General features: G+C 35.2%; 1 protein-coding gene across 5 annotated transcripts in view; it reads left to right on the forward strand.

The window, feature by feature from the left end:
• Positions 1-15,906, forward strand: part of ZBTB20 (zinc finger and BTB domain containing 20) — a 919,384-nt gene that overhangs the window by 62,663 nt on the left and 840,815 nt on the right. Inside the window, exon 3 of one of the 5 annotated variants that reach the window (XM_059687788.1) lies at positions 14,093-14,147. The exons of the other annotated variants lie outside the window; for them this stretch is intronic. The gene's annotated coding sequence lies outside the window, so the exon portion shown is untranslated. The remainder of the gene's footprint in view (positions 1-14,092; positions 14,148-15,906) is intronic. 5 annotated transcript variants of the gene reach the window in all.

The following is a 15,906-nucleotide window of genomic DNA, read 5'->3' on the forward strand; positions in this document are numbered from 1 at the left end:
CTAGTAGTAATAATAATTATTGAACTGTTAAAGAACAATGTCTAATGGATCTTTTAATCCCCCCACCCCCACTCCTGTGCCTTTGCTGTGAGGTATTTCTTAACCCAGTTTACAGATAAAGCCAGAAGTGGGAGAGTGACTTACCCAAGATTGCAGATTTAGTAAGTGGTACAACCAGAATTGAACTCTGGTTCAGTCTAACTTTGATAGCTTTGAACTAGTATATCTAATTTCTGACTGCACTTTATAGTTATCCTCCAGAATCATTAGGCTGTTCCTCCATTTGATAAGTACAAGCCACTAAATACTAATTAAACTTTGTGGGATTTAAGTTCATTTCTTTTGTGGGGAACAAACTTGGTTTGGCACATTGAATCAGTCTAGTAAGTTCTTTTGTCTTGTAAAGTTTGGCATTAAGGTGAATAATGTCTTTGGGAAGTCACTTGACATGAACAATCTTTTGTTTATGTTTTTATTTGATATTTGAAATTCTTTGATAGGATAGATTATGTGAATGAAAAATTTCAATCTTATGTATTATGACACATCATGAAACACAATTTCATGACATAGCCATTGTTATTGGTCTTAAAATAATTGATTTGCATATAAAATCCAATGACAGTATTAGTAGATTCAGTGCAGCAGTGCTTCATAACATCTAAAAACTGAATCCTGTCCTAGCTGTTTTGGCTCTGTGGATTGAAGGGTCCCGGGTTCAATTCCAGTCAAGGGCATATGCTCAGGTTGCAGGCTCAATCCCCAGTAGGGGGCATGCAAGAGGCAGCTGATCAGTGATTCTCTCTCATCATTGATGTTTCTCTTTCTCCGCCTTTCCCTTCCTCTCTGAAATCAATAAAAATATATTTAAAAACACACACAATTCCTGAGCATTCCTGATGTTCTTATTTTTAAAAAGTGCCTCAAAGTATAAAATGACAGCTTGGGTACACAGTGTGGTGTGCAACCTAACACAATTTCTCATTTACCCATTACCTGAATTGTAAAAACATTGTTTGTACATTTTTATAGATTTAATACTACTTTATATAAAACAGGGTGTTGACAATTTAAAGGAGTCCTGAAATGTATAGTTTAATGTGAAGATAATCATCTATATATATAAAAAGCCAGCAACCATAACACTGTAACAACCAGAACAACCAGTTGCTATGACTCCCACTGCGGCCAGCCAACAGGCCTGTTTTGGGGGGTGGGGCTGGCATGTCAACCTCCTTCGGCCCTTCCCCCCAGCTGCCCTGCCCCAATCGGCCTCTCCCACCCCGATCAGGGGGCGGGGCCTGCGGCCCCTTCCCCCGACTGGCCCCACCTCCAATCAGCCACCCCACCCTGATAGGCCGGTGGCCCCTCCCCCCAGCCAGCCTGGGCCTGAACGCCCGGATCAGTGCGGGCCAACTGGCCAATCTCCCACTGTCTCTTCCTCCCGCCAGGCCCGGTACTGATCTGCCGATTGGGGCCAGGCCAGCCGGACCCCACCCATGCATGAATTCATGCACTGGTCCTCTAGTGGTTTTATAAATTTTGATATACATATATTATGCCTCTGTACTTATGAAAAAAGATACATTTTTAAAAAGACCCACAAAGTCACTAACCAGAGGATTTAGTGTTGTCATTAGCAGACTTTCAAGTTTATTGGAAATTTGGGTTCTGTTTCAACTTTCTTCTCAAAGGGTGGTCTTTTCCCAAATGGCATTCTTTTAAATTTTATCAAGTGAATGGATGCTACCATGAAGTGAGAAGGGTAAAAATATAAAGTGAAGAACTGTACCTTAATTCCTTTTTCAGATATAGAAATTAAAATATGATTTTAAAAATAAAGTTCCATTTAGTAGCAGAGCATAAATTGGAAAATTTGGTCAGTGATTTATTTAGGTTCCACAGGGAAAATCTTGTAGGGTGTTTTTGAATATCCTAAATTTATTTTGATTTGAGACCAACTTAAAGGGCATGTCTATCTTAAAACAGTTCTCCATTTTCCTGAGAAAAATTCCAGTAGGGCTAGTTGTGGGAGGTAGTATCCCAACAATGAACCTTTTGGGGCCAAATAAGCACTTTAACACAACTTACTCCATCCCTTTCCTTAAACCAAAGTCTGTCCTGACCACTGGGCTTGTTTAACTTTGACCGCTAATTTTATTTCTCTGGAGAGGCAAAGGAGACAGGAAAAAGGAGGGAAAATAACTGATGGCATGTTTGTGAGGTTTTGGTTCAGGAAATATATTTTAAAAGATCCTAGGCAGTGTAGGGATGCATAAAGCAATTGGTCTCTGAAACGTACCCCTGTTTTACAGATTAAGAAATAAAAGTCAATAGAGGTTGAATTACTTGCCTAAAGTTTCACCATAGATTACAGTGTTGGGATTGGTTGTAGGAACTAGGTTACTCATTATTTCAATAAGACAGTTGGACAGTACAGTCAGTTTCTTTTTTGATTAAGATGCCTTTCTAATATCCCTGACCTACTCCCTTTCCTTACCTTTTTTTTTTTTTTTTGCTACTTTCTTTCAATATCCAAAAAACTATTCTGCTTATAAATTCAGGTTTAGAAGCTGGTTGAATAAATATATTTTACTAGCAAGGCTGTTTAGAATTAGCTGAGTTGTGAGGACAGTATGCATCATGTTAAGCCTTCTACCTCTGTTTTATTGGGATTGTGTAAGTAATGAACATGGAAGCAGAAAATAAAGATGGCTTTGAATAAATTGGGTCTGAGCTCATAGCAGAGCTCTAAACATGAAAAATGTGATGGACATCTCATAAAGGATAGGCCATTTTTAAAAATTCTAATTACAATTGATCATAGGATTCTGAAATTAACCTATGCTGTTTTGATACTTTTTCTCCTAAGTGGCTGTCATTATATGGCATTAAGGTGGAAAAGGGACTATGATAGAAATGTGAATCAGAACTTTAGTCCTCCTTAAATGGTCTATAACTGTCCACAAATATCTCCTTTGTTTGGACTTTGTGGGAAGGTTGTTTCTTAGCCCTAGTATCACTCTGTCAGAGTTGTGAATATATATTGAGTCAATTTCTCACCGAAATAATAAATATTTGCTTTAAAAAAATTGGCAAAACATTTTGATGTTGGGTTGCTTGGTGAGTATTGCCATTCACCTCTTAGTGCCATTAGTGTGGTCCCAGATATCAGTCAAACTCAACTACAATATGAGTTTATTTGGTTACGAGCAACTAACTTAGAAGTGATGCCATTATATCAGACATGGTATGAACAGGCCACAGTGTACTAATGTACCCTCTACATTTTTATTAGGAAATATTTAAGAGTTTTTAAAGCTTCAAAACCCAAATGAAATCCAGGTATATATCCTCATGTTGACACATCTGCAGCCTTGATTTCTATTCTAAGAATTGCAGTTTGAATTAATTGAGGTCAGAAGCAGCTACATATTTGATTCACCAAATGTGTCCTATCTACTTGCAAATAGCAGTTCGTTTCCTTTTAGAGGAGGTGGTTGTTTTTTTTATGTAGCAGCACACACAGGCTAATTGTTAGAATATAAGGCTTTGATAGAAATGGAATATAGGCTTCTGGTAATACCAATTCACACCAATTGGCAGGAAATTAAATATGATTCTCTAAGAAATATATTGCAGAAGGCTTAAACTACAAATGGTTAAAAAAGAAACAACACCACACAAATCCTCTTCATGGGCATTTAGTTATTTCCTACCCCAAAAAAGTAATTTTAAAAAATCTATATTTTTACTAAATCTTTAAGATTAAAGAGGACAGCTGTAGAATGGCAGTGACCTAAAAGCGTTAGTGGACTTTGGGTAATCTTGAGGACAAATGTTATCCAGGGTATTTATCAGTGAGCTAAGAGAGGCAATACTACCTACAGCATTCTGCAAATAGAATGCTTCATTAAAATTCTCCTAAATAGTAACAACTTGGCCCTGGCCATGTGGCTCAGTTGATTGTAGCATTGTCCTGTACACCAAAAGGTTTCGGGTTTGATTCCCAGTCAAGACACATACCTAGGTTGCCTGTTCAATCTCCATTTGGGCTCATATGGGAGACAACCAATCTATGTTTCTCTCTCTTTCTCCCTTCCTGTCTTTCTAAAATCAATAAAAACAACCCCCCTGGTGATGATTAAAGAAATTACTTTGTTTTGAAGAAATTAAGATGTGGGGGGCAGCGGGGGAGGAAGGGGTAAGAAAAAAGAAACTAGTGGTTACAATTTTTTTTTTACATTTAGATACTTTTAAAAATTGTTTTTATTCTTAAATTTTAATATTAGGAAGATGGGATTAGATTAATTGTCATTTAAATAGGCAATTCCAGGGTTGTAAGCAACTTACTGAACCAGGATGGGAAGACCACAGAAAAGAATTTAGTGTGGAAATTATGTCTCATGTGGTGAACAAAAATTCAAGAAGTTTCCTGTTATAATAAGGTGACAGTGGTTACCAAAGGAACAAAAGTTTCTTATCATTCTGCCTGAGGCAAATATGGCATATTAAGCTTAAAATGAATCCTCCTCTCCTGAATGCACACAACTGTTATTAAGGTCTTGGAAATTATGCACAATAGGAAAAGAGGAATAAGAATTTCCGGATGCATTTGAATAAGCATCCTTTTGGGGTATAGGACCTATCTAATACCTATGGATACTTTAGTGCTGAGCTGGCCAAAAATCAGTTTTTGCTATTTTACCTTTTACTTGGGTTCAACTGTAAACGGAATGACTTGTTTTCATCTTAAAAGAGGACTTTCTTTTAGTGCAAGTTAGGTTCCCTGGTGGCCTGAAAGAGTTAATGCAGTTTCCAAGAGTGTCCAACTTACTTCCAGGGAGTACTGCTGTGCATGTGAGAGTCTGGCTCCAGGATATTTGTTCACATCCCAAAACCAATTTGGCACAACTTAAAATGTCTGCTAGGGAGAGGATTCAGAGTGTTGTTAGGCCACGCAATTAGTGCTTTATTTCATGAACACCAAATTCACCCAATAGTGTTTTGTTTTAAAGAAGAGCTTGAAATTCACAATAATAGGTTTCATTTATCAGAGCCATATGGGACTCACCATCTTTGGATATATTTGTAAGGCTTTCACAAAGAAGATTCCTTAGGCATCTCCGATTTCACGGATTGGAGGGCAATCTGGATGAATATCTTTTTTGGAAAGGATGAACTGTCTTTTTCATATGTAGCCTCCAATTTCAGCAATCCTTGAGAAGCCCCCACACCCCTTCAAACAGGAAAGAGTTAAGTAAACCTCAGCTTAATAGCTTTTAGTGGAAAACAAAGACTGATTTTTAGACTTGGTTCAAATGCCAAGTATACCACTGATAATGAAATTTGACCATCTAAGCATTACATTTTCTGATGTGGGACTTAGTAGAGGGAAGGTGGGTTCTAAGTCTCAACCTGTTTTTGTACTTTTTGCTGGTTCTGTCATTGTCATTTATCAGTGGATTGTTGGGAAGCTATCTGCAACACAGCAGACAGTAATATAGCATTGTGGTTATTTTGATGTTTGCCTAAGATTATTTATTTTCTGCCTTCTCCTTTTCCATACTTCTCTGATCATTAGAGATCTGTCTTTATGCACATATTCTTGAAAATGTTGTTAATTGATTTTTTGAGAAATATCTTTTTCCACTCATCTGTACATTTAGAGATTTAAAAATAAAATCAAAATGACCTTCATTCAACAGTGGTTGCTAATACTTTAATTTTTGGTACCTAGTTTCTCTTAAGCTATTATTGACCTACAAACAACTATTTAAGTGTTTATCATTGAAAAATGAATGTATTTTCAAAACAAAGTGGTATTGTAAGTCACTATTTTTTTTTCAGATTTTTGTTTTCTCATTTCTGTAGGCTTTCTTGTAAAGGGCACACTTAATTCTGTTGGATAAATCTGGTAAATCAGAATATTTACCAATATATATAAACTTCATAAGAAGGTAATTTCAGTTTTTTAAGAGGCGATTACTAAAAGTAACTTTTGCTTATTTTTAAATACCATTTTATTGTGTATTCAGCCTTATTTTATTATCCTCTAGTTTATTTTTTAAAAAAACCTTTAACACTTTATTTTCTAATGATGTTTACATTAATATGTTTTAGGTTTCCCAGAGAATGTCCATTATATTTTGTTCAGTTTTGAGCATGTTGAATAACATTACATTAAAATAAAATTCAGAGTATTATTGACTACCATTTAAACTTTATATTGATACCAGTGACATATATTTTAAATACTATTTCATAAAAACTCTAAATTCTACTCCCAACTGCTGGTATTTATTCTCTAAAAGACATTATACCCTATAGAGACAGCTCTTAGACCTTTGTTATATAGCAGTCCTGAAGGGTACGAACTTGTGTAGCTATATGTCATTGACCCCAAACTGTAGGCTGATGAGGCTGCTGGACAATAGGTAGAACATAGAATGAGCTATAATTGCTTAAATCAACTTGAGCATTAATTGTGCTGGATGGTTAACTGTCTTGTACTTTTCTACATTTTTTTTTTAAATTTTATTGATTTTTTACAGAGAGAAAGGGAGAGAGATAGATAGTTAGAAACATCGATGAGAGAGAAACATCGATCAGCTGCCTCCTGCACATCTCCCACTGGGGATGTGCCCGCAACCCAGGTACATGCCCTCGACCGGAATCGAACCCGGGACCCTTCGGTCCGCAGGCTGACGCTCTATCCACTGAGCCAAACCGGTTTCGGCAACTTTTCTACATTTTATTCTTTTATTCTTGTTTATACAAATATGGGCATTGGGACCCAATGAAGTTAAGTGTTTTTCTCACTGAAAAAGTTATTATGGAACTGAACATGAACTCTTTTTTTTTTTGGCTGATGCTCTGGTGTTTTCTATAGAAATTTTGAAATATTTTCTTCAAGAAAACAATATAGTAAGAATGTTGAAACAGTGGTCAATGACAAAAATTAAAGATGACAGACTCAGAATGTATAGATATAGATACAATGGTATTTCATAGGTCTTAGTTTTAGTATAAACCATAGCCTGTGAGGAGAAGATGGGATCAAATAAGAAAATGCGGATGTAAGGGCCAGTAGTTAATTACTTGTGAATATTCGTTTTAAAGGAAAGATGAGGATGGAGAGAAGGACATAATTTGATGGACTATATATATGAATGGTAAAATAGTTGGATGCTGAGTGAAGAAAAGAGATAAGGATTATACATATGAAGTTTTGTGCCTGTAACTGCCTAGTTTTTTACATTTACATTGAGTTTCATAGGATGAGTAATTCCTATATGTAATGTTGTTTGTATAAATAGAATCCATAAATCATTGGGATTGAGCAGGACAACCTGTTTGATTTTTAGGTGTTGTGTGCTATTATTTTTACCTTATGGCCAGAGTAAAGTTTGTATTATTCACATTATAATTTGAATATAATTATATGAAGCAAATGTGTATATGTGTTGTGTGTACATGCATATATACACATGTAAAGAGGGACCCTTTCATTTCTGTATATTTGTTTATCTGTCTCTTTCTACCTCTTCTGTGCTTGCTGCTTTTTGCTTGCCAGTTTTTCTTTGTCTATCATTTTTATCTTTGAACCCATTTGTGTAGGACAGAGAACGTTTGGTTTTCTAATTTTTAATGATTTTTTAAATTTATTTTTTTGTTACTTTCTTCTCCCAACTTGTTTTCACCTCAAAAATTAAGGCTCAAGTATAAAGCATTTTAGTTCTCACATTCACGAGATATTTCTGCTTTCTTTCCCATCCGTTTGTCCATATGTTTACTGGTTTCTGATAGGCTCTGCAGTGAGACAGCAGTTTACTCTGTGTGTGTGTGTGTGTGTGTGTGTGTGAAATTAGCTAATTGGTGTTAGCAGAAATATTTTCATATATTTTATAAGCAAAGTGCAGCAAGGTATATAAATGTAGATATGATCCAGACACGCGCACGCTCACAACTGTTACTGCTCATGCATAGGCGCTCAGAAGTAATTAATGTTAATAAGATTTTAATGTGCTTGTGAGATCATAATGAGGAGAAATGAATGCTCTGATTAGGAAAAGGTAACTGTGTGTGTGTTTTGGCTTAGAACAAGATTTCAATTTTTATAAACCGCAATTTTAGAACTTGTTTGTGATTGCACCAATTGGTTTTTATTTTCAAATTAGAGGTCTGTTTAGCCATTTGAATGATTAACCAAATAAATGGGTGAAACCCTGATCATAAGGAATAGTGCAGGTTTTCATTTGCAAAGCAATGTTGGCTTACAGCAAGGCTGTGATCATATCTTTTGCCAATGTACCATTTTTATGTTGTTTCTTAGAAAGCTTGTTCAGAAGCTACTTGTGGGGACACTATTCATTTTTATAAATGTAGATGTTATCTATATGTTCAGAGACACTAATCAGACACTGTAACTATTGTGTCTGAGATATATTCCTGCCAGTCAGTGATGGTGTATTCAGTGCGCAAAGAATGTATATATATCATGCTTGTTGAAATGTTTATTGGGAAAAACATAAAACAACCAAGATTTTTCTTCTTAAACATAATCTTTAAAAATTTTAGAGGCTGAACACTTTCAGGGTGAAGTACAATACCTCAAAGTAAGCAAAGATAACTGTCTTATCGTGGTGGACTCAAGTGCTATGCAATCAATAGCCACTGTAGACTGGCTTGAATCCAGCTGGACACCAGAGGTCCTTCTCCACAACAAATTTTTTGAAAATATTGTTTACAGAGCTTTTGCATACATTTGCATTATTATTATTTTTTAATTATAGGATAAATCTAAATATCTATTAAAGGCCCTTACCCTTTAGCACATAGAAATCCCTTTTGCATTTTTTAATATAAATAGTGGATTAAGATATTCAAAGATTGTAATCCCTTTTAAAGTAAGTATAGTCCAGAAATGCAATAAGAAGTCTTTGAAATGAAGAATTGGAATATGAGGTAGTGTACTTTATTTCTAACTAAGTCCTACAGATGTGGTTTAGGTTCTTGGAAGTTTGGGTCATATTACTACAATCTTTCTGCTGCTGTTTTAACATGATGGTGAAGAAGGTGAAGGTGTTAGAGTTTGTTCTACTGAATTAAGTCCATAGTTTCTGTGATTCCCAGAAGTATGTTGGATTTTGCTTTCCATAGAATCCATGAGAATGACAATTATCTGACCAAAAGAGGCATTGGCTTTTAATATTGTTTGGTTGACTTCATTGGGTCTTATGTAATTGAGGCATAATTGGGAAAAAATTTCCCACTTATAGTTTGTAAAAGGAATTCATTTATGTTTTCTTCCAGTACTTACATGGTTTCCTATTATACATTTTTCTAAACAGTAATACATGTTTTTATATTTTATGTTTTGTGCAATTAGTCTGTCTATTCATATGCAATTATCACATTATTTTAATTATAGAGGCTTTAGAATATGTTTTAGTATCTGAAGTGTTAACCTATCCCACCTCTGCCATTGTAGACCTTGAAGTAAAAAAAACCTGATAGTATTTTTATTGGAATTATGATAAAATATGAATTAACATAGGGACAATTAATATCTTTATGAGGTAGAATCTTCTTACCTAAGAACCTGCTTCTCCCCACCCCCATTTGCTCAGTAAGTTTTGTGTTCTTTAGAAATGTTTTATAGTTTTCCTTATTGAGGTTTTAAACATTTGTTACTGTTTGTTCCTTGGTGTTCTATTCATTTATGTATTTACCTGCTTGCTTACCTTTTTACATATATAATATTCTAAACAGACTCTTCTCTTCCATATATTTTCTAAGTGGCCTTTTGTTTCAGTATAGGGAAGCTGTTGATTTTTGTAGTTTAATTTTGCAAAATCCCACTTTGCAAAATTCTCTTATTGTTGGTGTTACATGAGGTGAGTTTGAGTACCCAGTCTAGCAGTGCTTGGTATCTGTGAGACCATGGACAAGTTATTCTGAACTATTTCTCATATGTAAAATGCAAATAAGAAAACCAAACTCCCAGAGTGATGGAGAGTAAATGAGATCATATAGTAAAGCACCTAATATTTTGCATAGCAGATAATAAGCACTTGACTACTGATATTTATTAAATAATGTGATATGAAATGATGTAATATAATGTTATCATTATTATTAAACTACTACTAACATGTTATTGGATTTTTGAAGGTTTGTTAAATCAAGATTTTTACTGTAAGAATGGAGTGAATTATAGAAATAAAAAAACTTTAACTTTCTGATAAAATTTTGATTTAAGACACTTGGACTGAAGATTAATTCTGAGATTAGGATATTTTTTAGCTGTGCACATATATTTCCGTTACTTATAATTATTGTATGCATGACTCTTTAATTCTGGAGAATAAGTAGAGGGAACTTCTTGATCACCTAATCCGTGGTCGGCAAACTGCGGCTCGCGAGCCACATGCGGCTTTTTGGCCCCTTGAGTGTGGCTCTTCCTAAGCCTTAGGAGTACCCTAATTAAGTTAATAACAATGTACTTACCTATATAGTTTAAATTTAAAAAATTTGGCTCTCAAAAGAAATTTCAGTTGTTGTACTGTTGATATTTGGCTCTGTTGACTAATGAGTTTGCCGACCACTGACCTAAACCAGTGGTCAGCAAACTGCGGCTCGTGAGCCACATGCAGCTCTTTGGCCCCTTGAGTGTGGCTCTTCCACAAAATACCATGTGCGGGCGCGCATGTACAGTGCGATTGAAACTTCGTGGCCCATGCTCAGAAGTTGGTATTTTGTGGAAGAGCCACACTCAAGGGGCCGAAGAGCCGCATGTGGCTCGTGAGCCACAGTTTGCTGACCACTGAATTACAGTGATTAGTCAGTTTACTTAATGTATTGATTCTAGCACTTGTTAACTATGTAAGTGAATGTGAGCATCTAATTTAAAGTCCTGTAACCATGATGTTCAACCTCAAGAATCTTGCAACTTTACTACATTTTATTAGTAAACAATGCACTGATTTGCAAATGAGCTCTTGTGCAGTAAATATTGAACATATATGAACTCATGATGATGGTATTGATGTAAGCAGAATAATAGTGCTTGCCAGCCCATTATGTAACTTTTTGATAAAGTTTATGAAAAACAATAATTGATTAAAAATGTAGTCCAAAGTGGTAGTCCTATGACCTTTAATAAAATGGATACTAACATTGCAAATTGCTCTTTTAATTCATCTGAAAAAATCTATTGTTAAAAATGGGAATGCTAGAATTTCAGGGCTCATCTTATTCCTCATTGTTGTTGTGAGGGTTAAGCAAAATAATGCACTGGCATTATGTAATGCCATTAACAATGATAATACAGGTGCTTGGCCTCGTGGTAAGTGCTGGGAAATTATAGTTGTTTTTATTGCTATTATTTTATTGTTACCTTTGTTAGTTCTTCACTCACACCCACACACATATTTTTCACTTATATGTATTTTTACTAGAACATTATTTTATGTTTATAATAACTGTATGAAATATGTCTCATAATGGTAGTTAAAAATAAACATACAAGTATATATCTGTTATTTGCCAATATTGAAACTAGTTAAGGGTGAAGTAAGACTCCATCATTGGAGCATGTAAGAGCTTTGATTGCTGTGGATGAAATTTCTGAGGAGCTGCAAGGATGAGAAATAATTTCTCAGAATTATAGGTACATTTTTGTCCATAGTTTAGTTTTCCCACATTCTGGTTTATTACTTAGTGTAAGTACTCCTCCACAGCTTCAAAGTGTCTCTTTGGTCACTCATTCATATGGAAAACAACATAGAGTATCTATTAGATATAAAATATTGCTTGGGTTGTATGAGATATATAAATAGCAAGATCAGTTAAATGAACTGTCTTTATTCAGGAAGTCCAGTAGACAGTAAAAAACTGGGTAATGTGTACTGATTTTGGAGCCAGATTATTTGGTTTGAATCCCTGCTCTGAAGCTTACTAGTTGTGTAACTTTAGGCAAGTTATTTTGTCTCTGTGTTTCAGTTTCAGTTTTCTTACCTACAAAATAATGCCTACTGCATAGGATTGTCCAGAGGATTAAATGATTTGGTATGTGTACAGCATTTATAGTAACAATGTAGTGAGCACTCAATAAATTTTAATTAATATTAGCATTATTATTAGATAAAGCAGAATAAAAGTAATTCCATAAAACAATAAAAATAAATAAACACAGTATTATAGAGGATGATAATACTAATTTTTACTGTGCCTACGTGCAATAGAATTGGCGGAGCTTTGTTGGGTGAAGTAATGTTTAAACTGAAACCTTGAAGCATAATTTCTATAGGGCAAGGAAGACTATTAGAGTAGGAGTGAGTTCATTGGTAGGCTGAGGTATGTATAGTCTATGCAAATATTTAAAGGTGGTAGGAAAGTAAAAATTGAAACTTCTGGGGACTTTGTAGTCACTCCTTCCTGAAGCCCAACTCTACTCCTTGTTAGCAGTGTGGCCCTGGGCAAGGCAGGCTGTTTGGTTCTCCCTCTCAGGGTACGTTAAAACAGTTGTAGGGCTGACCTTGTCATGTGCTGCCTCTTGTCCAATGCCTGTAAACCATTATTTGTCTACTTCTTAGTTGTTTAAGGCAGGAGGCTAAATCCTGTTTCTGTCACTCTTTCATTTTTGGAAGCAGAATACCATCATATTACTTTTACTTTTCTCATTGAGTTTAGGATTTACCATCTAATTCTGTTAGCACCATGTATTCAGTTACCCTTTGCAAGTGTTAGTTTTTATCTGCCTCCGCACTCCACTGGCATCTTTGGGAAGGAGGACTATGTCTGGTTCATCTTTATTTCCACTACCAGCCCACTACTCTGTTTAGAGTCTGGAACATAACAGGCAGTTGGTATCTTCTGAATTGAATGATAAGCTAGAGCTTGGATTTTAATCAGTAAAACACTCAGGGTTTTTAAGGGAAACTCCATGAACCCTCCAACCCCCCTTTTTGAAGCAGGTAACTAGAAGCATAAAGATGGATGGCAGAAGACAGTAGTTCAAAATAATTAAACTACATATTTAGGATTTGGGGCAGTACAAATGGGAACAGAAAGAGAACATTGACAGGATCTGGTGACTAATTAGATGGGTGCTACTAAAAAGGATTCTGAGAAAAATGCTGTCTGATTTTCACAAATAGTTGATCAATTCCTTTAGAATGAAAAAGAATTTTTTGTCTTTGAAGGATTTTAGTATAATAATTTGAAAATAAAATTTCATGTTATAAAGAAATAATTAATGGTAGAAATTTATCTAAAGCCCATTTTAGTGTTTTTATTAGACTAAAACTTGAATTTAAAATATTTTATATGAAATGAATTATGTATTTTATTTTACTGCGTATGGATAAATTTCTATTGTACTACAAATATCATTGTCTCTTTTTATATACATTTTTATTATAATCTCTTTATTTGAATACTATATATATATATACATATATTTTTTTTCTTTCCCTGTTGTTAGGTTTTTCTGAAAGATTGCATCTGTCCTTAGAATATGTTGGTAATGGGCTCAGGGTCAAAAGTTTATTTTGTGCAATTGAATGAGATGGTACCTGTAGAATGAAAGAGTGAGATTAATTTTTCGCAAATATATTTTAACTTTGGTTTTGTAGTATCAATTTCCATCCAAATTGTCTTCTCTTTTTGAAAGAAGTTATAAGAGCTACTGAAAGAGTAGAAGTGGTGGTAGAGTGGGGGAACAAGAAACATTAGAACAATTATGGATACCCTTCAATGCCAAACATTTCTGCATAGAATATAATAGTGGCTCTTTGAAAAGTTAAAACACTTGTACCAAGAACTTGTTTACAGTGGTCTGAAAGACATTAATTAGAACTAATGGATTGAATATGTGCAACGGAAATATTTCTCCAATGAGTTCTGTTCCCTTCGGCATAATCCTCAAGGAAGTAATGCTTCTTGTAAAGTGTGATCTAACCTGAGAAAAATGACACAATGTTTGAATCAACAATAGCGTGCTGACAAGGTAGGAGAATATTTTTTATATTATACCCCCTTTCTCAGTTCAGTTTCTTATGTGAACTATTTGTTACTCCTCTTGTAGACACAATGACTACTATTTATTGAATCACCCTTTGCACTGGTAACTGAACTACGAGGTAAATATTATCTTCTTACTCTTCACAACATTCTCATAAGACAGATATTTATTTATATTTTGTCAATAAGAAACCTAAGGCAGAATTAGATTAAGTAACTTCCAAAAGGCTACACATCTACTTATGACAGAGTTATTTGGAATCAGTGGTGTAAGAGGTAAAAATGGATTTCTGAGTCTAATGTGTGTACCATTATGTGCAACAAAAGGAATTTTTTACTTTAATTTAATAAACAGAGAAAGATGAATTTTTTGGAACAGGAGGGGGGAAGGACTAGGGAGGGAGAGCAAATGTTTATAGTTTGGGAAGGTGCAAGTAAATTCATTATGGGATAGAAGGCTGGTGTTTCCCCATATCTTTCCAAAGTCTTAGGAGCTGCTTTTGACTGGGCTTTAGACGCTGACGTTCAGGGAACCTGAAAAACTGCATTACATCTTGCTGGGACCAGTTGAGGGGCAGGAGCAATGGCGGCTGCAGGGAAGGTTCTGATAACTTTTAACTCTATTTGGAACACCTTTTGTGGGCAAACTCACTCTATACAACTATTCCACGCTATTAGAGCGCATTGGACCTGATGCCATATGATGAGTGTCCCTTCAGTTTCACTGCTGATCTGCCCTCAACATCTGTGGTCTTAACTACTGTGCTGTTTTGTATAACAAACGTATTATTTAGTGCACTTGAATCATTTGCAGAAAACAACATCTATTCCTGTATACATTTTTAAGCTCTGAAGTAGCATTGAGCTCTAATCCAGAGGGAAACAAATCAATTATATAATATGGTCTCTTACTATAAACGGGGAACCCCAAATGACTATAACCAATTAGAAAATTTTTAAGTTTCTTTTAATCACAAGAATATTTATACCTGGTGAATTGCAGAGATGAAAAAACCCCGACTCTCCAAGTTCTGTTATAAAGAAGTCTAGTTATTTGCCTTAGTTTCAAAAGAACAGTTTCCTAAGTATTTCAAAATGTCCAGTTGGCTGCCACAGCCATCCTCTTTGGAAGCTTCTTTCTCATCCTCATGGCACAACCCTCTGGCATGCATGACCAGCTGCAAGCTAAACCCTGTGGAATAAGAATTCTTTCATCCCTTTGTATGATGTGTTTCATTTTCAGAGTTTGGATGATCCTCTTCGGTAGCAGCAGCAGGCATTGTTAGTTTCAATAGGCGGCCTGGATGCACAAGAACAGTCATCATAGAGAGACAGGCTCTCAGGGTCTGTCCCTTCATGCCGTAGTGCTGTGTTAGATAATTTTCCCCTGCTGAATTAATGGCCAGAAAAAAAGGGAAACAAACTATACCCAAAGGAATCCAATTAAAGTGCTTGAACTTCACTGACGTCCATCCTATTGTTTTCTTAACTTCCTAACCTATGGGTAATTATTCTGACCAGGAGAAAGGAATAACATAAATAAGAGAATTATCTCAAGTTCATCACTTTTTTGTATTTTGAAAAGGCAACAAAATTTTATTGTGTAAGGTAAATAGTTATCTGTATTTGATATAGTTGAATTTTGTTGTTGTTGATGTTTTAAATCTCTTCTCTAATATCTTTACCACACTGCTAGGACTTATTGTATAAAACTGCTCAGCCTTTAACATTTTATCTCTGATGACAGTTTACACTGCAGCATTAGTTCATTCTGGGACTTCTGTTTCCTTGAATCTCCAATTGATCCCACTCCCTGGACTGTGATATTCTTTTCCTGGTTAATCAAGAATTCTCTATTTCTGCTCTATCATCCATGCT

This window comes from Myotis daubentonii, chromosome 3 (assembly GCF_963259705.1).
Source record: "Myotis daubentonii chromosome 3, mMyoDau2.1, whole genome shotgun sequence".
In the NCBI taxonomy this organism is placed as follows: Eukaryota; Metazoa; Chordata; class Mammalia; order Chiroptera; family Vespertilionidae; genus Myotis; species Myotis daubentonii.